Source organism: Lissotriton vulgaris, chromosome 11 (assembly GCF_964263255.1).
Source record: "Lissotriton vulgaris chromosome 11, aLisVul1.2, whole genome shotgun sequence".
NCBI classification, from domain to species: Eukaryota; Metazoa; Chordata; class Amphibia; order Caudata; family Salamandridae; genus Lissotriton; species Lissotriton vulgaris.
In genome coordinates this window covers 288,748,490-288,771,604 of record NC_141699.1, presented here as the reverse complement: position 1 = coordinate 288,771,604, position 23,115 = coordinate 288,748,490, and positions in this window count along the sequence as shown.

Sequence of the window (23,115 nt, the reverse complement as noted above, 5' to 3'; positions counted from 1 at the left end):
CATGCAAACCCACATTAACATGATGGCAAAAAACGCCCAGTACCACCTAAGTTGTCTTAGAAAACTGAAACCATTCCTTGAAACATCAGACCTCAAAATGATAGTTCAGGCTTTGGTCATTGCAAGGATCAAATACGGATATTTAACTCTACCTGGCCTGCCCAAGATCTCAACAGCTCCGCTAAAAGCCTGTCTCAATGCAGCCAAAAGACTTATAACTGGTTCTAGAAAATTTGAACACATCTCTCCACACTTGAAAGCTCTGAACTGGCTACCATATGAAGCCAGAGTACAACTCAAACTGGCCTGCATCACACAAAAGTCTCTACACTCAAAAACACCGGTGTATCTAGCTCAGAAAGTGGTGATATCTGGAGGAGGCAAGTACTACCGGGGCGCAAAAGATATTGTGATGAAACCTCAACTCTTCCAGAATAAGAAAACATACAACAGAGCTTTCTCAGGCACTGCACCCAGAATCTGGAACTTGGTACCGCCAAACATTAGAAGAATACAGTTCCATTCAAAATTCAAGAAGGCTAAGATCTTCCGAATGGGTAAATTCCTACCATAACTCTCTACAAAGAATCAACTAATCGTCTGTCTATTGATTCATCAGCCGTTCCCTACGGATTTATAATCCCCTCAATGAATTCTTGAATGAAGCGCATAGGGATAGACACAATATTTTCCAGGGTCCCCAAACTTGTTAAGCTACTGAGGCGAGCGCTTAGCTAACCTTTGAACTCTGAGTCCTTTGATGGTAAAAGGAAATTTATAATTTGAGATATTTGGTTAGTCTCATATATTATTGCAAGTATAGAGAACTTTACAGTCCACTGTTTTATATTGTTTTTCATTTGTAAGTTTATGATGATTGCTATTGTCGCAATTGGGACCACTATATCTCCGTTAAGCTCACTGACACCCTAACAGGTTACTTGCCTGGTATATAAAACACTAAATAAATAAATACATAAATATGTTTTCTCCATGAACCCTTCCACAAATTTGGCATAAAATTCAGCCAACTCTAGAAACAATCTTAAATCTTCCTTGCACATGGGATCTGGCTCATCCCTAACAGACTCAATGATCTCCTTTTTGGGAGTTATACCACTGCGACTCACTTTGTGACCCAGATATATCACAGATTGACTGCCAAACTTGCATTTCCCCAATTCCGCAGCTAACCCATAAGACTTCAACATTTTCAAAAACTCCACACAATCTGCAATTGTGTTCATCTTTGTTCTTGCTCATAATCAGTATATCATTTTAGAATTAGGCTATCCCAGGTATGTCTTTAATGATCTTGCGCATTAGTCTTTGAAAGACTGCTGCAGCAGTAGCCAACCCAAATGGCATGCAAACAAATCTAAAACACCTGATGACCATTATGAAGGCAGTTAGATTCCTGCTGTCTGCCTGCTAAGGCCTCTTGGTGGTAAGATAAGGTTAATCAACTGTGGAAAACCAGTTAACCCACATGGAAATATCCAAAAAGTTCACTAATTTTGAGCAACGGAAATTTGTCTACTATGATATTCTTGCTAAGGTCTCTAAGGCCGATGCATACCCTCAATTTTCCATTGCTCTTCATGGGTACCATGAGTGGTGCCAGCCACTGGGCACACTATTGCTGGTATTATGACTTTACTTTCCAAACTTCCCAGTTCCCTTGTCACTTCATCCTTAATACTCATGGGAATGCTCCTTACTTTGTGCGACATAGCTACAGCATCATTTCTTAACTCTTATTGACAACATTTTTCAATCTACCTATCTTACCTGAAAATACCCCAGAAAACTCTTCCTTGAGCCAATCCACAAAGTCTTGGTCATTTTTTTTAAAGAATTCTTTATTGAGATTTTTTACAGAGACATTCCCTCCCCCGCGTTCCCACCCCCATTTCCACCCTCCATCCGGCCACATTTGACAAGTTATTTGAAAGAGAGAAAAAGAAAAGAAAAAGAAAACCGGAGAATGTAAAAAGAAAGAAAAAAAAGAAGAAAGTAATACATCTCATTAATACATAGTCAGATATCACCGACATATTAGCTCATAATGTAGTCACATTAGTTTAAGAAGATTAGACATTACACTTTGCACTTTACGATTCAAGGTTTTGCATCCACTGTATGAGGGGATCCCATATTTCGAGGCCTTTTTTTTTCCTTTTCACCCCTTCCTCCTAAATATAGCTAGCTATTTCTAAGCTATATGTAGCTAAGAGTCTTGCCTGCCACTGTTGAAAGTTTGGAGGATTTGGATCTAACCAGCTAGATGCTAAACATATTCTGAAAACAGCCAAGGAGATAAAAATGAGTCCCTGTATTTCCTTTGGCCTGAGATCTCCGTCAACTCCTAACATTATTTCGGCTATTGATATTTCGATTCTTGTGTTCCAGATTCCAGACAAAAATGTAGAGATTTCGCATCTGATGAGGCCTAGTGTGTCGCATGTGTCAAATATATGTATTATATCGGCTCATATGATGCATATCTTGGACACTGGGTACCTTTGCCGGTACTCCATTTAGCTATTTGGTATGGTGTGTAATATAGTTGAAAATAGGTTTTATAATATTGTGCTTGTAGTTTGGATGACATTAGAAGTGTTTGCGATAGCTGGATTGCCCGTTGGACTGCATCCTCATTTGTATCGAATTTATTTTGCCATTTGAGGATGTGTTTATCCATATCGTCCGGCAGTGAAGAAACTAGATTATTATAAATTTCCCCTATTTTGGCTGTGTTATTACGGATGACTGCCTCGATTGTCTGGATTTTATGAAACTCTGCGTTTCCACCCACCTTTTTCATTAAAAAGTCTCTAATTTGCAGATATTTGAAGAAATCTCTGTGTTCTAGCCCAAACTCATTCTTCAATTCTTCGATTGATTTAAAGCCTGTTGGTGAGAAGAAGGCACCACATCGGGTGATCCCTCTGTTAGCCCATCTTTTCATATATATGTCAGAGAATATCTCTGGTAGAATGTTATTTCGACAGCGGCTTGTGTAATGGGAATACTGTTGTGTCATTGGTGGAAAAGACACCAGGAGCCAGGATGTATTCTTAAGTCTTGTTTATTCAGTCTTCAGTTAAGGTAACAACATGTCTGTACTCCAGCTAGCCTAGTGTGGTACCAGCCCCACCAGGAGCAGCCTCCCCAGCTGATCAGCCCATCTCCAACTGCCACATTCATCCCACTCAGTCACCCAGGCATTCCACGCATCACAGGCACACCAACATTCTAATACTAAGACATACTCTGGCTGAGTAGCTAGAGGCAGTAGGGCTAAAATACCTGGTATAATTATGTAGAATACAACATTACCCCTTTTTCTTTAAACAAAAGAAAACAATTACATTGCAATACAATCACATTACTAATCTCAAAGATGCTGCAAACGGAAAAAGCATCAAAGAAGATGGAATCAATAAAAGAGGTGAAAATCAACAATAGAACAAATTGCAAATCTCTAGAATGCAGCGATAAGAAATCATTACTAGAACATATTTAAATGCTAGGATGCAGCGATGACAAAAAATACATCACAAGAGAAAAACTTTCCGAAAAGGAAAGATGGTAAAAATAAATACAACATAAGTGCAAAATCCCCATCCCCCTTCAAACGAGAAAATGTAATTCCTATCAGAACATTGCATTTTAACTCATATAAGAACATAGCATTATCTTCCACATACTCTGTAAATGAAAAGCACTATGACCCCAAAGGATAACCAAGAATAGTGCTAAAGATAAAAAGACCTAGAACATAATCCCATCCTCGTCACCAAAAATAATGTTGTGTCGTTGGTAGAAAAGACACCAGGAGCTAGGATGTATTCTTAAGTCTTGTTTTTTCAGTCTTCAGTTAAGGTAAAAACATCTCTGTACTCCATCCAGTCTAGTGTGGTACCAGCCCCATCAGGAGCAGCCTCCCCAGCTGCTCAGCCCATCTCCAACTGCCACATTCATCCCAAGCAGTCACCCAGGCATTCCACGCATCACAGGCACACCAACATTCTAATACTAAGACACACACTGGCTGAGCTGCTAGAGGCAGCAGGGCTCGAATACCTGTTATAATTATGTAGAATACAACAAATACCTTCCGATTCTGACGAGTTTACGTATGTGTTTCCAGGCGTTGTAAATGCCTGCTAGTGTTTTAAAACGAACTTTTTAAAAGTGATTGTCATAGGTCAGTCGCCACAGATGTTCGCCAGCTTCAGATCCGAGAATGAGTTCTTGTGGAGTTGGAACCCCCCCTTCTTGTATCGGATGTCTATTTGGTGTCAATAAAACCTTACAATATTTCAAGAGTGTAGTCCACCAGTAAATCTTGAGGTTAGGGACAGTGAGGCCCCCTCAATCTCTTGGAAGCGAGATATATCTGTAGGCTCTGCGCGATCTTTATATCCCAAAATAAATCGAGAGAATATGTTATCTATTTCCTTGAATATTTGCTGGTCGAAATTTAGGCAGATGGTTCTAAAAAAGTATAAAAATTTCGGGGAAAAAATCATTTTGATAACGTTACATCTACCTATTAGGGTGAGATGTAAATTATGCAATTTGCTGAGATTTTTCGTAGTTTGTTTCAGAAGTAGGTCGATTATGATTTTTACTAGTTGATTTAGATTGGAGGTGATGTTAACACCCAGATATATAGCATTCCCAACTATCCTTTCATCTCTGTAGTTTGTGATTTTATTAATAATTATCTGGGTTTTGCCTTGAATTAATTTATACCTGGAAATTTCTCCAAAGCGCCTGGCCTCTTCATCCATCATTTTGACGGCTACACTGGGATTACTTGTGGGGATCGCAATGCCATCGGTGTATGCCAGGGTTTTGGTGGTTCCATTTGGAGTTTGAATAGGTGATATACTTTGATTAGTCTCAAGTTTGCGAATAAATAGGTCGATAAATATCGAAAGCAGTAGGGGAGAGCAAGGACACCCCTGCCTTGTCCCTCTAGTCACATCAATCTTGCCCGATATTCCGCCATTTATCATGACAACGGCTTCTGGGTTATGGTATAAGCTATGAATGGCGTTTATAAACTGATCACCGATTGCACTCTTTGACATGGCTGCCCATAGGTATTGCCAGGAGACCCTATCAAAAGCTTTTTCGGCGTCCAAGAGTATAAGCGCCATGGGGTCTGCTGCAACTTCTGCTATGTCAAAGAGTGTATTTACCCTTTGTACATGATCTGTCGTGGATCTACCAGGGACAAATCCATGTTGTCGGACTGAGATGATCTTGTGGATGATTGGAGCTAATCGGGTGGCTAATAATTTAGCGTAGATTTTAGAGTCACAATTAATTAATGTGATCGGGCGATAGGATCCCAATTCAGTTGGGTCCTTGTTTTTCGTCGGAAAGACCATGATTTTGGCTCGTGCCCATGATTTTGGTGGTTTACCCCCTAGGAATACTTGAACCATTAGCTCTGTTAAAATTCCTTTGAGTGATTTGTGAAATTTGACATAAAATTCAGCGGGTATACCATCGATTCCTGCTGCTTTCCCCGGGGCTTAACTGTTTATGGATAATAAGATTTCGATCCACTGAGGTATTGCCGCTAGATTATCGTAGTCTATTTGTGGGAGTTGAGTCATTGTAGCTTGATCTAGGTATTCCATGATTAGTTCTTGATCCTTATTAGTCTCTTTATATAGATTTTGGTAGTATGTCTGTGTGGGGTGTGGGGGTGTGCGGGCCGGAATAACAGGCGTGGAGGCCGGATATAGTGTGCTATGATTAGCAAGGGTTTTATTTATATACAGAGAAGTTAAGTCCTTGGCCTCGGTGATTAGGTACGATCCTCGGTGTTTGGGTTGGGCTTCCGCGTGAGGGTTTCCGGTGAGGAGAGTCCAGGTAGGTCTTCTACTGCACGGCTGAGGTTCTCCTTCCTGGCCACGGGAGTTGGGGTGTCCCTCGGAGATAAAGGAAAGAGACACAGGGCAGTTAGTTCCAATGGCCACGGAACTCAACAGGTTGACACCGACACCAGGAGTGTAAGGGTGGAAACAGACCGTGAGGGAGGACGGGAAGGTCGGGGAAGAGGGGAATGAAAGAGACGGGTTGGAGGTACAGAGTGTCAATAGTGAGGGGGGGGTTGGGTGGAAAGTACTATACAGTGCAGGGGTGCTTATAATATACAGTGGGGTGCGCGTGAATTTCTGTACAAGATTTACACTATTTATACTAATTACACAGGGAGGGGGAAACACGGAGAATGGTAACAGTTTACTCACGTGCCTCGCCGTAACTCTCATCCGAGTTACGGCCGCTTTCCAGCCACCTCCTGAGGATGCCACCAATCCTCGCACCAAACGTCTTCCTCTTCTTCTCTCTCTCTCTTCATCCTCTCTGCTACAGTCGTCGCTGCCGGTCCGTCGCGTCTCGCCGACTCCTGCCACGAGTCCACCGCTGGGAACCTCTCCTCCTCTGTGTCGCCGGCTTTTCTACCATCCGCTCTGGTTCCTGAGGAAAGACTTCCGGGGTCAGATGGGGTCACTTCCGGTCCTTTAGTGGCCGTTGTACTTCCGGGGTCGGTCCAGGCCGCTTCGGGTCCGCTGTACTCCGGGGTTGCTGTTGGCGCCTGCAGGGAAACAGAAAGAGGTGTAGCCGGTTTTGGCTGTGGGTTAGTGTTATCGCCCGTATGGGCGGTCCTACGGGAGCGTTGTACCCGGGAGGTAAGGTCCGCCCCTTCACATCCCCTTTCCCTAGGATTGTTTCTTGTACAAGAGGCGGAAGGTGGATACCGGGAGAGGTAGTCTGCGTTACCCTGCTCTAGCCCTTTTCGATGTAGAGTTCGAAAGGGTTGGAGTGAGAGGAACCACCTGAGTACTCGATCATTGTTACCACGGTTACGTGCCATTCATTCCAGAGGCGCGTGATCCGTGTACAGAATGAACTCCCGCCCCTCCAGGTAATACCGGAGACTTTCTATCGCCCATTTAATGGCGAGTGCCTCTTTCTCAACCACTGAGTAATTGGTTTCTCGGGGGAACAACTTCCTACTTAGATAAAGGACAGGTCTTTCAGCTCCATCTGCATCTTTTTGGGATAGGACCGCCCCCAACCCCAGGTCTGACGCATCGGTCTGCAATATAAAGGGCTGGGTATAGTCCGGACTCATCAGTACTGGCTCCGATGTTAAGGACTTTTTGAGCAGATGAAAGGCCTGTAGCAACAAGGGGGTTGGCTGTTTGAGGATCTCTTCCGTTTTCGTTGTTTTCTTCAGTAGATCTGTCAGGGGGGCTGCGGTATGGGAGAAGTTGGGTATAAACCTTCTGTAATATCCCAACATACCCAGGAAAGCACGGAGTTCTTTACGGGTTTGTGGAAAAGGAATGGCTTGGATGGTCCTGACCTTACTCTCTTGTGGACGGATATGCCCCTCCCCCAGCAGGTACCCTAAATACTTTACGCTCTGGGCGGCTAGTGTTGTCTTAGAGGGGTTAATGGTGAAGCTGGAGGCACCTAGGGAGGTGACGATTGACCGTACATGAAACAGATGCTGCTCCCAGGTGTCACTATAGATGACGATGTCATCGAGGTAAGCACCCGAGTATTGGGAGTGGGGTTGTAGGACCTGATTCATGGCCCTTTGGAAGGTCGCTGGGGCTCCATGAAGACCGAAGGGCATAACTTTAAATTGGAACAGGCCCTCTGGAGTGGAAAAGGCGGTCTTGTGTTTGTCCTCTGCTCTCAAGGGGATCTGCCAGTATCCCTTGCAGAGGTCAAGGGTACTTGTATATTTAGCCCTGCCGATGCGTTCGACCATCTCGTCTACGCGAGGAAGAGGGTATGAGTCGAAGGCTGAGATTTTGTTCACCTCCCTGAAATCAATACAAAATCTGGTGGAGCCATCGGGTTTTGCTACTAAGACGATGAGCGAGTTCCAGTTACTGCAGGAAGGTTCAATGATGCCCATTTTTAACATTTGATTGGTTTCCTCTTTTATGACAGCTCTTCGGGCTTCTGGGACACGGTATGGTCGCTGTCTGACTATTTTCCCGGGTTCCGTGTGGATGGCATGTTCCACTACTGAAGTGTGTCCCGGCAGGGAAGAAAACACCTTTTGTACTGAAGACAAGGTCCGGCACAGGTCCTGTTTCTTGCTCTCTGATAGCTCGACATCAAAACAGCTCTCAAAGGGGAGGAGGCTAACACCAGACAAGACGGGTCGAGGACCCTCCCACTTCTTTAGGAGGTTGATATGATATATCTGGACGGACCCTCTCGTGGCGTCTGTCTGGACTTCGTAGGTGACCGGAGTCACCTGTCTTGTTACAGTGAAAGGACCCTGCCACTGTCCTAGCAACTTATGGTCCGAGGAGGGAAGAAGCAATAGTACTAAGTCCCCGGGTACAAAAGACCGGGGTTTGGTTCCCTTATTGTATTGTTGCTTTTGAGACGTTTGGGCGGCCAGCAGGTTGTGTCTCACGATTTCTCTGATCTCTCCTAAATGTGTTTTTAAATTGTTGACGTATTCGGGGAGAGGACGGGTCCGATCGGGCTCGGCTTCCCAGGCCTCACGGGCCATGTCCAAAAGAGTCCGGGGGGCCCGACCATACAGCAGTTCGTAGGGTGAATAACCCGTGCTGCTTTGGACCTTGCACCTAATGGCAAAAAGGGCCAAAGGAAGTAACTCCTCCCACCTTTTGCTCTCGAGGCCCAAAAGTTTTTTCAAGGTGGTCTTTAGCGTGGCATTATAGCGTTCCACCAAGCCGTCCGTCTGAGGGTGATAGGCGGAAGTCCGTATTTGTTTAATCCCCAGACTGGAACAGACTTGGCGCATAAGGGAGGAGACAAAGGGTGTACCTTGGTCGGTCAAGATCTCACGTGGAAACCCCACCCTGGAAAAGATGGAAATGAGCGCTTTGGAGATGTTCTGGGTGGTTGGTTGACGGAGAGGTACAGCTTCAGGGAATTGTGTGGCGTAGTCCACTACCACTAAGGCATACCTACAGCCGCTCTTGGAGGGTAGCATGGGGCCTATAATGTCCATCCCTACTCTGGTGAAGGGGACATCGATCAGAAGGAGGGGCTGTAGGGGAGCTCTCGGTGGTCGGTACCGGCTGGTTCTTTGGCACACCGGGCATTCCCGACAATAGCATTTAATTTGAGCATACACGCCTGGCCAGTAGAACTTCTCCAAAATCGCCTCTCCAGTCTTTTCATCACTGAAATGTCCTCCTAACAGATGGCTGTGGGCCAGAAACAAAACCTTATCGCGAAACAGCCCTGGGATAACCAATTGAGTATTAGCCTGGGCTCCTCCTTTCTGATACAGGAGTCCGTTTCGTATGAAGAAGTAAGGACCTACGTGTAAAGGGTCTTCATCGGGAAGCGCACGACCCCAGGCATCCTGTAGCACTGGATCCTCCTGTTGAGCAGCACGGAACTCCCGATCTGTTTCCCACGGATGGTCGTCCACCTGGGCGGGACAGGCCAGGGCGAACCCCCTCTTTTCTTTTTTTTTTGGGCCTTGGTCTTCAATGGTTTGGGACTCTCCACCGAAGCAGGGGTTTCACGGGAGAACAGAGCCTCCGCCCACCATTTTTTTAGGGAGTCTGTGGTGTCTTGAAGGAGATGGGGAAGACCGCTGTAATCACTCCCAAGAATTGCCTGTTCAGGAAGATTGGGCACCAAACCAACTGTCAGTAGGCTTCCTTTATCGGTAGGGTGTTGTACACGTACTTGTGCTGTTGGGTAGCATTTCGTGTCTCCGTGGACACATTTGATGGCCACAGACCCGGTCACGGGTCCCACTGCGTGAGGTAGTTCTTGGGGACGCAGAACGCTATGGCGACATCCGGTATCTGCAAGTGCCATCAGGCTGTGTCCATCTATCCGTACGGGGCAACAGAAGGGCGGAGGGGTTGTTTGTTGTAAGACACACATAGTTCCTGGTCAATCCAATCTCCATGGGTTCCTCCTTCTGGGGGCATATGCGGGCTATGTGTCCGAATCTACCGCAATGATAACATTGAGGTCCTGGTTGAGGTGGTCTTGGCAGGACCGGATAAGGCATCAAGGGGGCTGGTTCTTGTTTTCGTACTACTAGAGGAGGTCTCGATGGGCGGGGATGACTGCCACGAGCTATGTGGGCTGGGTGTTCTTCCTTCGCCCGTTGGGATTCCTGGGCTCGATTGTAAGCGCTGGCTATTTCGACGGCACTGTCGAGAGTCAATCGGGCATGTTGGCGGACCCACTTCTGTGTGGCGGGATGTAGCGAAGCCAGGTATTGCTCCAGGTATATCTTAGACATTATTTCTGCCTTGCTGGAGGTCTCAGGTTTTAACCACCGGTCGGCCAAGTCCTGTATGCGGTAGGACAATGCCCGGGGATTTTCTTGTGGCCCCTCCTTGGCCTGGCGGAGCCTAACCCGGTATGTTTCATCGTCTATCCCCAGACGTTCCAAGATGCACTTCTTGATATCCGCATAAGGGGTCTGACCTTGTACGTTTGCTTGCTGATAGGCTGCTTGCAATTCACCTGTCAGAAGAGGACCGAGGTAATGACCCCAACGATCAGCGGGCCAGGCCGCAGCTTGAGCGAGGCGTTCAAAGTTAGTGAAGAAAAAATCGGGGTCTTCGCCAGCCACATACTTCTGCAAGACTACCGAGGGAAGCGATGTCATGGGTTTTTGCTGTCCCATGACGGTCGTTAGTTTTTCGAGTGCTTGGTCCTGGGCCGTGCCCTGCCCCTTCAGAACGTCGTGCAACTGCCCCCTGTCGTCTTCTGCGGTCTTGAGGAACCGTTCCATCAGCTTGCCGAGAAGTTCCTGGCCTTCTGCCAGCTGTTTGACGGCGGCCTCCATGCTTCCTGGCGATCCCACTTCTGACACCACTTGTGGGGTGTGGGGGTGTGCGGGCCGGAATAACAGGCGTGGAGGCCGGATATAGTGTGCTATGATTAGCAAGGGTTTTATTTATATACAGAGAAGTTAAGTCCTTGGCCTCAGTGATTAGGTACGATCCTCGGGGTTTGGGTTGGGCTTCCGCGTGAGGGTTTCCGGTGAGGAGAGTCCAGGTAGGTCTTCTACTGCACTGCTGGGGTTCTCCTTCCTGGCGACGGGAGTTGGGGTGTCCCTCGGAGATAAAGGAAAGAGACACAGGGCAGTTAGTTCCAATGGCCACGGAACTCAACAGGTTGACACCGACACCAGGAGTGTAAGGGTGGAAACAGACCGTGAGGGAGGACGGGAAGGTCGGGGAAGAGGGGAATGAAAGAGACGGGTTGGAGGTACAGAGTGTCAATAGTGAGGGGGGGTTGGGTGGAAAGTACTATACAGTGCAGGGGTGCTTATAATATACAGTGGGGTGCGCGTGAATTTCTGTACAAGATTTACACTATTTATACTAATTACACAGGGAGTGGGAAACACGGAGAATGGTAACAGTTTACTCACGTGCCCCGCCGTAACTCTCATCCGAGTTACGGCAGCTTTCCAGCCACCTCCTGAGGATGCCACCAATCCTCGCACCAAACGTCTTCCTCTTCTTCTCTCTCTCTCTTCGTCCTCTCTGCTACAGTCGTCGCTGCCGGTCCGTCGCGTCTCGCCGACTCCTGCCACGAGTCCACTGCTGGGAACCTCTCCTCCTCTGTGTCGCCGGCTTTTCTACCATCCGCTCTGGTTCCTGAGGAAAGACTTCCGGGGTCAGATGGGGTCACTTCCGGTCCTTTAGTGGCCGTTGTACTTCCGGGGTCGGTCCAGGCCGCTTCCGGTCCGCTGTACTTCCGGGGTTGCTGTTGGCGCCTGCAGGGAAACAGAAAGAGGTGTAGCCGGTTTTGGCTGTGGGTTAGTGTTATCGCCCGTATGGGCGGTCCTACGGGAGCGTTGTACCCGGGAGGTAAGGTCCGCCCCTTCACAGTCTGGAATTCTGATCTAATTTCTTCTGGGTCTTGTCTAAGAGAATTATTATGATCTTTGATCTCTTTAATTGTGTTTGCGGTGTTTTGTTGTCTGTTGTGAATAGCCAAATGATGCCCGATTTGCTTGCTTAATTCATATGCCTTCCCTTTAAACATTATGGCTTTACAGATTGCTTTTTCCGCAAATATTTCCGTAATTGTATTTCTTGCGATATCCACCTTTTGAAATTCAATTTCTGTATTTAAACCCCCTTCAACTGTTCTGATAAGCCCTTCCTCTGCTTTTGCCAGTTTTCCCTGTAATTCTGTTATTTTTTGTTTTGCTGCTTGATTATTTCTGATAGAATATCAGAGTGTTTCGCCCCTGATTCCGGCTTTAAGTGTGTCCCATACCACTTCTAAAGGTGCGCTACCTTAGGTTTCCTGCCCTGATATTTAAAGTTGGGTCCCGAGGACCCGTATGAGGGTAAGTTTAAATTAAAATCCCCACACATAACTATTGGGAGTGGGCAGTGCGTTAGTTCGTTAGTAACAGACTCTAACAGATCTGGATCATCTGTGACGCATCCATAAATGGAGCAGATAATTAGTCTCTTTCCAGACCCGTAATTACATTCCGCGATCGCCCATCTCCCGAATTTATCGGCTGCAGATCGAGTAAACTGGAGCCCTCCATGTGTTGCCAAGATAGCCACCCTGCGTGTCTAAGTTGCTTGTGTTGTAGCAGTGATCAAATTATACCCTAGCGTTTTCAAGAGATGATGTTGCGACCCTCTACATGAGTCTCTTGAAGACAGACAATGCTAGCCCTTATTGGCCTGAGACCTATTGTGACATTTTGTCTTTTTCGTAGGTCATTTAATCCACAGATGTTCATGGAGAGTATTTTTAGTTTGGGCATGAATATTTTTTTATTTTTCCCCTATTTTGTGCTGTACCTGTTGTAGCGTGGCAATAGTGTTACTCCTGCTTATAATTTGTGTTCTTTTGTTTCCTGTGTGCCGGATTATCCGCCCACCCCTTCACCCCCCCTCCTCTCCCTCTCCTCCCCTCCCCCACAGCCCACCCTGAGAACCCCCTACCCCCTTCCCCCCATCATCAATTGAGGCGTCCTTGGTCAGAGGGTGCCCAGGTGTGGGCGTCCGAGTGGTCAGTGCACCTCAGCTCGCCCGGTGGCCTGACCATGAGTAAATATAAGTGCGGTGAATAGGATGAAGAGGGGGGTCATATGTGAAAATGATTTTTTCTCTATACCTTTCTACTTAGCCTTATCGTATGAAAACATTTGAGGTATAGAACATCAATTCCCCATCCCCTCTCCTTTCCACCATTTCTGATTGAGCCCCATAGTCCTTTGAAAGGTTGGCGATGTATTCTGTTCCGTCTACTATTCCCTCTGTTACATTTTAATGTTTGTTACTGTTTTCCCATGCTTCGCTTCGCTGTCTCTGAGATTTCATTTAAGTAGGCTTCCGCCTGGATTATGCTTGTGAAGTTTTTGGTTGTTCCCTTGCAGATTATTCTTAGGTGCGCTGGGTTTTGCAGGAACACAGTCGCTTCGATTTGCTTGAATGGAGTGAAGAGTTGCCGCATTCTCCACCTACGTTCCACCGTAGCATGAGAGAAATCTGGACGTGCAAAAAATATGAATCCTTTGTATTCTCTTTTGTTTGTCGGCCTGGAAATGTCATAGATAGCCTCTCGTAGGAGAAAGTTCCCGAAATGAACCAATATAGCCCTTGGGTATTGAATGATTTGTCTTATGAGTGTGCTTGGGGAGCATTAAGGGGAAGAGATGAGCGCGTTGAATTTCCCGGTCTATTTCCTAGGATTGAAGTTCAGGGAGGGCTGATTTTAAGAGGTTGGATATGAAGCCCTTTGGGTCATTGCCCTCTGCGCCTTCAGGGATTATTTCTTCTGCCTCGGTTCTCTAGGTCTGCATGGTTCCTCTGACTATCCATTTTTACATCTGTGTGGAAATTCTTAATGGAGTTGAGTACTTCGCTCAATGATGGCTCTGTAGGCTTTCCCGCGCTGCCACTATCTCCATGTTGATTTTGGGCTCCCCCTGTGGTACCCCCTTTGGTGTGCTGATTACGTTTGGGTACTCCTGTTGGTTTTGGGGTTGAACTTTTCCGTATATGATTAGTTCTTTCTTTTACTTGCTCCGTATTGCTGCCCGGATCAGTGGTTTCATTGTATGTTGGTTTGTGTGATCTTTTGTGCCTTGTCCTCTTTTTTTCCAACCTTTTCTTTGGAGTTGTGTCTTGTCCGGGTTCACTTAATTCCTTTATGCCTCTATGGTCAGACACCTCCAGAGTTGTTACATCAGGGTTTTGGCCATCGCTAATTTCGCTTGTCCCACTTGTCTCGCTGGAGATGGAGACTCCTGTTTCATAAATGTCTGAGTCTGATTCTGATTCCTCAGAGGATTCTTGGTTCTCTGATTGTGGTATTTTCCCCGTCGAGGAGGTCTGTGCCGTGGAAGAGAGATGGTCATATTCCTGGGTATCCCTTGGGTACATAGGTATTAGCTCATTTTGGTTGGTTGCAATTATAGTTGTGCTGGCAATATCTATTCCCGGGGTTATGTCCGAAAACTGATTTCGTTGAGCTGGGTCTGAAGCTGTTTTTATCCCAATGATAGGTTGCTGTATGCCTGTATTTGTGCTGGTTCCGTTTCTTTGGTTATCTTGCTTCCTTTGGTCATCCGTGGTTGCCGGTTGTTGTTTCCCATTTTTTGCGGTATTGCTCAGCCCATCCTTGGGCAGCGGGATAAATATATTAGAGATCCTCGGCTGAGAATCTACAGATTGACCAGTAGTTTTGGCAGCTGCCTTCAGATTTTTGATAGTTTGTAGCCTCTTAGCCTTTTTGACCATTAGCTCCAATTTATCGTCATCGTTATCTTCGATATCATAACACTTCTCTTGCTCGTTTGTCTTCTCCTTCCTTTTCACTTTCGCTTTATATTTCTCCTTGTCAGCATTCTTATTAGTGTTTTTATTTTTAACTTTACTTTTGGGTCTCTCATTGCCCTCATTTCTTTCAGTATTGTCTTCTTTGTCTTCCTTGGCCTTGGATCCTCTAGTTTCGGGTCGTCTCTGCATGCTTTTTGTTATCTGCGAGCGATGTGCTTTTTGTGGGTTTGAAGTGCTTTCGTTGCTCTGTGATTCTAATGTGTTTGGGGTTGCTGGTGTTTCTTCTTGGGCCTCTTGGGTTTCTTATGTCTCTTCTTTGGTGGGTTTTTGATCCATTATTTGTTCACAATGTCTCGAGTTACCGGCCTCCCCCTGTATCTGGGCCGGTGTCCGTGTTGGTTTTAGTTTGGTGGTTACCGCGGTCGTTGTATATAGTTTGAATGGACTTGGCTCCGTTGTCCCTCTGGCACTTGTGGCAATCCTTATCACTATCTGGTCTCTGTTGACCGTTTTTCTTTGAAGTTTTAGTAGTTGTTTTGACCACTTCTTGTTACTTCCAAAGGTAGATTTTAGGACGTGAGTATTTAACGGAGGAGTTTGCCTTGATTATATATAGGTTTGTTGAAATATAGATATGGACTCCAGCACCCCCTATCTGAGGCTCTACTAGCGCCCCCAGCTTCTCAGTGCGCTATCCCCGATCGCAGACTTCGGGTGATCCTTAGCGCTGTATTAGTCTACTGGAGATTAGGGTTTCACTTGCTGCTTTTCTGTTTTTCTGCTTTTCTGCTTTTTTGCTTTCAGCTTTCAGCTTTTCCGCCGATTATTACAGTGTCTGCAGTATCAGCTGTATCAGCCGTGCCGCGCCGCTGCCACGCACGCACACCCTCCGTGTTCCCTTGATGGCTGTAAGTGGTACGGCTCTTTAAAACTAGAAACCCCCTGTGTGCTCCGATGACGGGAATGATGAGGCAAGAGGCGAGAGTATGATGAGCAGGCAAGTAGTTCGATGGCAGCGGCCGTGAAGGGCCGTGAAAAGACGGCGGGAGCTAGAGTGCAGAAACCCCCGCAGAGGTGATGGATGGAGACGGAGACAGACAGACAGAGTAAGCAAAGCAGTATGACACAGTCAAATTCAAATTAGCGTTTACATGGTGTATAGCCGCTGGTACCGCGCTGTATGTTTGCTTACTTACAGTTACTCACAGTTACTCGTAGTCACTCAGATCTGCTCACCAAGATATAGCATAGGTACGTGTATGAAGGTCAGGGTCTATAGATGCTAGTCATGAGTTAATCATGGATAGAGTTTTTTAACTGTTTTGCAAAAATTACCAACATGTAGTATACAGAAGCATTTATTTCGACATTATTGTGATATTGTGATTCACATTACAAAAATAGAAACCACAGGCATTGAAAAGAAAAACCAATTACTTCATTGGATTTAACTGAGGACTGAAGGGCATAGGTCTCAGATAATTTCTTATATACCAACGCTCTTGTGGAGACAATTCTTAAAAATTCGCTACATATTACATATTTACATATGCGCTCGGAGTGACAAAGAAAGGGAGACAGTTAGGTGGGATAGGTGTGGTTGGGTGTAGGTGAGGACTGGGTAAAGGGTGTTGTGACTTGATTACAATCACAGTGATTAGAAATGCAACCTTTACAGACTAATTAAGTTCATTAGTTCCGTTATATTCTTCAACATAGGGTCTGTATTATTCAATGGGTTGCTTCCTATGTTAAGAAAGTTGGGTGCAATCCGGTCTACGTTTCGACCCCTGGATTAAGGGTTGATTGATGCCTCAAGCTGGGGTCTTCATCAGGACTTAGAGGTACAGGAGCGCCTAAGGATAACATAATTGTGGTGAGGACTGTATCAAGACTGTAGTTATAAAGGTACTGTGTTACTAACGTGGGCCTATATCACGAATTGGGCTTCTTACTTATTATAGGGCCGTCCAGTAGCCTATTTGGGTTGGACCATCATCGGTTCCATGGAGATATGTAGAAGCCTAAAAGAGTTTAAATTGGAGGTGTAAGTACGGGAGAACTCTTGGTTTATTACTGAGCATGAGTGCTCCAAGAGATAGCAGAGAAGGGCACTTACTGGGACTTCCGTGGTTTTCCACTCAGATCGTTTAGAATCACCGGTCTTGGTACATCTGGAAATATTAAGTCAATCTAACGGGTAAAGAAAGAGATTGAGTTGGTTTTAGTACATGGACAGGTAGTCAGATATTAAAAGACAAAGACAGGCATAGGCAGTCTGAGTCGGTTCATTATAACACCATGATGTAAATTTCAGATGTCATTAAATTGTTAAAAATGCCAATTCTAGTTATTCCACGCAAATCAAGCTAAGTTGAGTCATAGTGTGTCAATTGGCTAAGTTAATGTAGGGCGACATCGTATGGTGGATTAGAGATGTTGTTTTGTTTAAGAAACTATTTCAAAGCAATCCCCAAGTCGGAACGAGTCATGGCGTGTAAAATACCTTGTTTTCGAGTATTCCATGCGTGTCCTCTGGACTGAATCCGATATGATACTAGCATCAGCGCTGCCCGGTCGCGAATGAACCGCGAGGTGCAGGCGCTGGATACTTGCTGGAGGCTCGCCGTGGGCCACCAATCCGGTAGCGGCGTGCACCTCCGCTCAAGGGAATGTCTACAAAGTACATAGAGAGAGCGTACTTAGGGATCGTCATCATTTAGGAGCACCCTCAATGGTTGAAGGCGCGGCAGAGCAAGTTATTACTGAACGAGGATAACAATTTTAAAGAGTACAACGCGTGTAGAAGCGTTATTTAGAGGATGTCTATTATAAAAAGGGTCAACTTGGGAACTATAAATGCGCTAACTGTAAGGCCTGTGCACTATGCATAGAAACCAAGACCTTCACACATAATAACATCACTATTGATTTAAAATCATTGACGAACTGCAATACCAACTGTGTGATATATGCCATTCTATGCCCATGTGGCCTTATCTACATAGGCCAAAAGAAGCAGAAAATAAAAAACAGAATACTACAACACTGCAGCAGAATAAGATGCCAAACCCCGGGAGCGCCCTTAGTGGAACACTTCCAAGCCAAGAATCACACACCAGAATCCCTCAAATGGGTGGTCATTGAAAAAATCACATTGGGAGCCAGGGGTGGGGATTTAGACTCTGTTCTGAATACACGAGAGTGTAAATGGATGCAGCGATTTGATTCCGTACAAAACGGACTTAATGAGATTGATGTAACGTTCTCCCAAATGGCACTGATTAATTGGGATTAATCCAATGACCTTAATTCCAAATGTGAACTATATGCACACTGTTGTATTGCAGGGCTGAATGTGGCTGTACGATGAATATATAAAATTGGGACTCAGCTGACAATATAACTATCCAGCCCGTATGTAAGAATATCCCTCTGTAAAGGCTATCATATTTGTGTTATATGATTGGCTCCACTGTTCTATGATATATGACTGCTAGACACTCACAGAGCCTATTATGCATTAATATGCCACATGTTTGGTTACTTAGACCTCAAACTGGTGCTTTACCTTCGGTTAGCATTTATCCTTACAATAATGCTTCCACTCGTGCTTAACACTGTGTATAATTGTTTTTCCTTTGACTGCGTTGCGCAAACAGAATTCAATGTATGCAAATAGGCCACGTGTTTATTTAGATCTCTAATTGAGGTTGACCCTTTTTATAATAGACATCCTCTAAATAACGCTTCTACACGCGTTGTACTCTTTAAAATTGTTATCCTCGTTCAGTAATAACTTGCTCTGCCGCGCCTTCAACCATTGAGGGTGCTCCTAAATGATGACGATCCCTAAGTACGCTCTCTCTATGTACTTTGTAGACATTCCCTTGAGCGGAGGTGCACGCCGCTACCGGATTGGTGGCCCACGGCGAGCCTCCAGCAAGTATCCAGCGCCTGCACCTCGCGGTTCATTCGCGACCGGGCAGCGCTGATGCTAGTATCATATCGGATTCAGTCCAGAGGACACGCATGGAATACTCGAAAACAAGGTATTTTACACGCCATGACTCGTTCCGACTTGGGGATTGCTTTGAAATAGTTTCTTAAACAAAACGACATCTCTAATCCACCATACGATGTCGCCCTACATTAACTTAGCCAATTGACACACTATGACTCAACTTAGCTTGATTTGCGTGGAATAACTAGAATTGGCATTTTTAACAATTTAATGACATCTGAAATTTACATCATGGTGTTATAATGAACCGACTCAGACTGCCTATGCCTGTCTTTGTCTTTTAATATCTGACTACCTGTCCATGTACTAAAACCAACTCAATCTCTTTCTTTACCCGTCAGATTGACTTAATATTTCCAGATGTACCAAGACCGGTGATTCTAAACGATCTGAGTGGAAAACCACGGAAGTCGCAGTAAGTGCCCTTCTCTGCTATCTCTTGGAGCACTCATGCTCAGTAATAAACCAAGAGTTCTCCCGTACTTACACCTCCAATTTAAACTCTTTTAGGCTTCTACATATCTCCATGGAACCGATGATGGTCCAACCCAAATAGGCCACTGGACGGCCCTATAATAAGTAAGAAGCCCAATTTGTGATATAGGCCCACGTTAGTAACACAGTACCTTTATAACTACAGTCTTGATACAGTCCTCACCACAATTATGTTATCCTTAGGCGCTCCTGTACCTCTAAGTCCTGATGAAGACCCCAGCTTGAGGCATCAATCAACCCTTAATCCAGGGGTCGAAACTTAGACCGGATTGCACCCAACTTTCTTAACATAGGAAGCAACCCATTGAATAATACAGACCCTATGTTGAAGAATATAACGGAACTAATGAACTTAATTAGTCTGTAAAGGTTGCATTTCTAATCACTGTGATTGTAATCAAGTCACAACACCCTTTACCCAGTCCTCACCTACACCCAACCACACCTATCCCACCTAACTGTCTCCCTTTCTTTGTCACTCCGAGCGCATATGTAAATATGTAATATGTAGCGAATTTTTAAGAATTGTCTCCACAAGAGCGTTGGTATATAAGAAATTATCTGAGACCTATGCCCTTCAGTCCTCAGTTAAATCCAATGAAGTAATTGGTTTTTCTTTTCAATGCCTGTGGTTTCTATTTTTGTAATGTGAATCACAATATCACAATAATGTTGAAATAAATGCTTCTGTATACTACATGTTGGTAATTTTTGCAAAACAGTTAAAAAACTCTATCCATGATTAACTCATGACTAGCATCTATAGACCCTGACCTTCATACACATACCTATGTTAACTGACCCAGGTCAGCGAGTTCTTAGGGTATACCCCATTGGTAACTCACCAAGATATAGCAGTCAGGTAGCTACATCGACTCTCTGATGCAGGTCACATATTTCAGCCTGAAGGCTCCAGAGACCCACAAAAGCACATTTGTATCCGCCTAAGTACCAGCGTATGTACAAGCATGAGTGTTAATATTATCAGAAGTCTTCACAGAAAAGCTGGCAACAGACCCACTAATCCACTAGCCCACTAGTCCGAATTGATCCTTCTCAGATTATCGGATTACTCAAAAAACAGAAGCTCCGGTAGTTCATAGTTTGGAGGGTTAGGGGTTAAGTCATTGTGGTAGCCACAAGCTCAGGCTCGGGCTTACTCGGACATCGGTATGTTGAGGCAGAATCCGGTGCTCAGGTCAGGACTCACAGAACGAGGTTTGTTGCGACCACTCACTCCGATGCCATTTTGCCTCTCATCATCCACAATGTCTTGTTCAATACCTTCCAAAATTAGCATTTGGTCTGCACTATTAGGATTAAGACTAATGTTATTTCGTTTTGATCTACCCATCCTAAAAATGACGGGACCACTTCAGAAACATACAGCTTGCCCACCATCACTCTGCCTTTGAATTCAAAAGGTAGAACACAATACACACACATAGGTATCTTCTCACCCGTGAACACAACTAGGATGAATGTCAGAAACAGTTCACTGCATCTTTACAACATCTTCAAACTTACTCTTTCACACCCTCTTATTAATAATAGTATATGGTGACCCAGAATCTAATGTGATACTCAACTCCACACCACCTACGTTTAAGTTGCATACAGGTTTATTCTAAACCAACCCTCACAGATTCAGGACAGGACCCTCAATACTTAGTCCACCATCTTGTCCCTCCTGACGATCCTCTGACTGATCTGACTCACATCTATCCTCAACTTACTTTACACTCTGTGCGATCCTATTCTTTTTCCTACACACCTTTGCAAAGTGTCCAAACACCCCACAGAATAAACATTTAGCTTTTAATGCAGGACAATTCGTATACCTGGCTAAATGGTCTTTGCTTCCACATCTGAAACAAGCAAAAGTCTTGTTTCTATACTCACTCTGAGTTTTTTGTTTCCTCTCAGAGCCCCACCTTTGTTTTATTTCTATGCACCTTAGAAACCTTGCATATCATCGTGCTCTTGTTAGCTTCCAAGCCAGTAGATGCCAAACTATAAGCTGCCTTTGCGCATCTTTTAGATAACTCAATCTTTTTGACCAAGGCAATTATATCCTTATGTGGCAAATCACCATTCACCTACAGTGTCTCCTGTAAGTGTGAGTGATTGGTGTGCATGATGACTTGATTGCAAATCAAATCATCATGTAAAGTGCTGAACTTGCAAGCAATGGATACTTTATTTTAGGCTGGAACATATTCTATGATGGGCTCAGATTTACCTTGTTTCCTTTGAAAGAAGTTAAATCTGTCAATGGTAACAAATACAGTAGGCAGGTAATATTGATCAAGATCTTCCAGAGCATTGAAAACAAATCTTGCTCTTTCAACATCCTACCATTGATCGCTCTCTCCTGTCACACCCTGATGATGTCTCCTTTCTTAGGGGTGAAGATCAAAGCTTTATGAATATAAATATTGGTTCAGCGGCACTTGGAGTGGTATGGGACTATTTCAAGGCGTTTTTAAGGGGGCTTATTACAGGAAAAGTATCATTTCGTCTTAAGCAATATAAGTAGGAAGTTGTGTCTATTGAAGCAGATATTGCTAAAGCACAATCGGACATTGATGCTAATGCAGCTTCTTTGGACCCAGTCTCAAAACCACTCCAAGATAAATTGCTCGCCCTTAAAGCGCAGTTGGGTTCTGTTTTAGGTAAGAGAGTCCAACAGAGATGGGAGGCCAGCAAGTTAGCACACTTTCAATCTGGCGAAGGGGCAGGGAAATTTTTGGCCTGGAAGGCCCAAACAGATCAGGCCCGTAATAATATTGTGACAATAACAGCAACCAATAAAATAATCTCTTCTGATGAAGGCATAAGATCTACCTTTAGAGAGTTTTTTCAGGAGATATATCATGAAGAATAAAACATCAATCTAGAAATAGTTAAAGCCTGGTTGAGTAAAATCTCCCTCCCAGCCCTTTCTGTTGAGCAGAGTACACTCCTGGAAAGTGAGATCTCTGAGGAAGAGGTTAGGTTGGCTATTCGAAGTGGTAGGAAAGGGAAAGCGGCAGGACCGGATGGCCTACCAGTAGACATTTTAAAACTTTTGGAACAGGAAATAGTACCATCTCTAACCACTTTATTTAATCAAATTTTGCGGGTTGGCCAACCCCCCCCCCGCGAATGTTGGAGTAGTGCTTCTATCACCCTGATCTTGAAACCTGGTAAGCCAGCCTCCTCTTGTGGGTCTTATAGACCAGTTTCGATCTTAAATGTAGATTATAAGAACTTTACTATGGTCTTGGCGAGGAGGCTGGCTGCCGTGGCTCCTAATCTTCTACATCAAAATCAGAAATGTTTTGTAAAAGGGGCGTCAGCTGTACGAATTAACATACAACCTAATAGGAGCTATCGATATAGCTACAGTTGAGTCCCTTCCTCTTGTTCCTTTAACATTGGACGCAACCAAGGCCTTCGACAGGGTAAACTGGATATTCCTGTCGGAGGCCCTGGTCAATTTCAATATCGGGGGAAGCTTTCGGCGAGCCATTGACCTTCTGTATCAGAGCCCTACCGCTCGTATACTGGTAAGGGAGTGTTGTCGGACCCATTTAATATTTCTAGGGGGACAAGACAGAGCTGCCCGCTCTCCCCTCTCTTGTTCGATCTTTACATTGAGCCCTTCACTCAATGCTTGAGGGATGATATTAATATTAAGCCCTTTTCCTATAGGGGGTGGGAAAGAAAGGTCGCCCTCTATGCGGACGATGTGTTCATCCTTTCATGTGAGGCACAAACCAC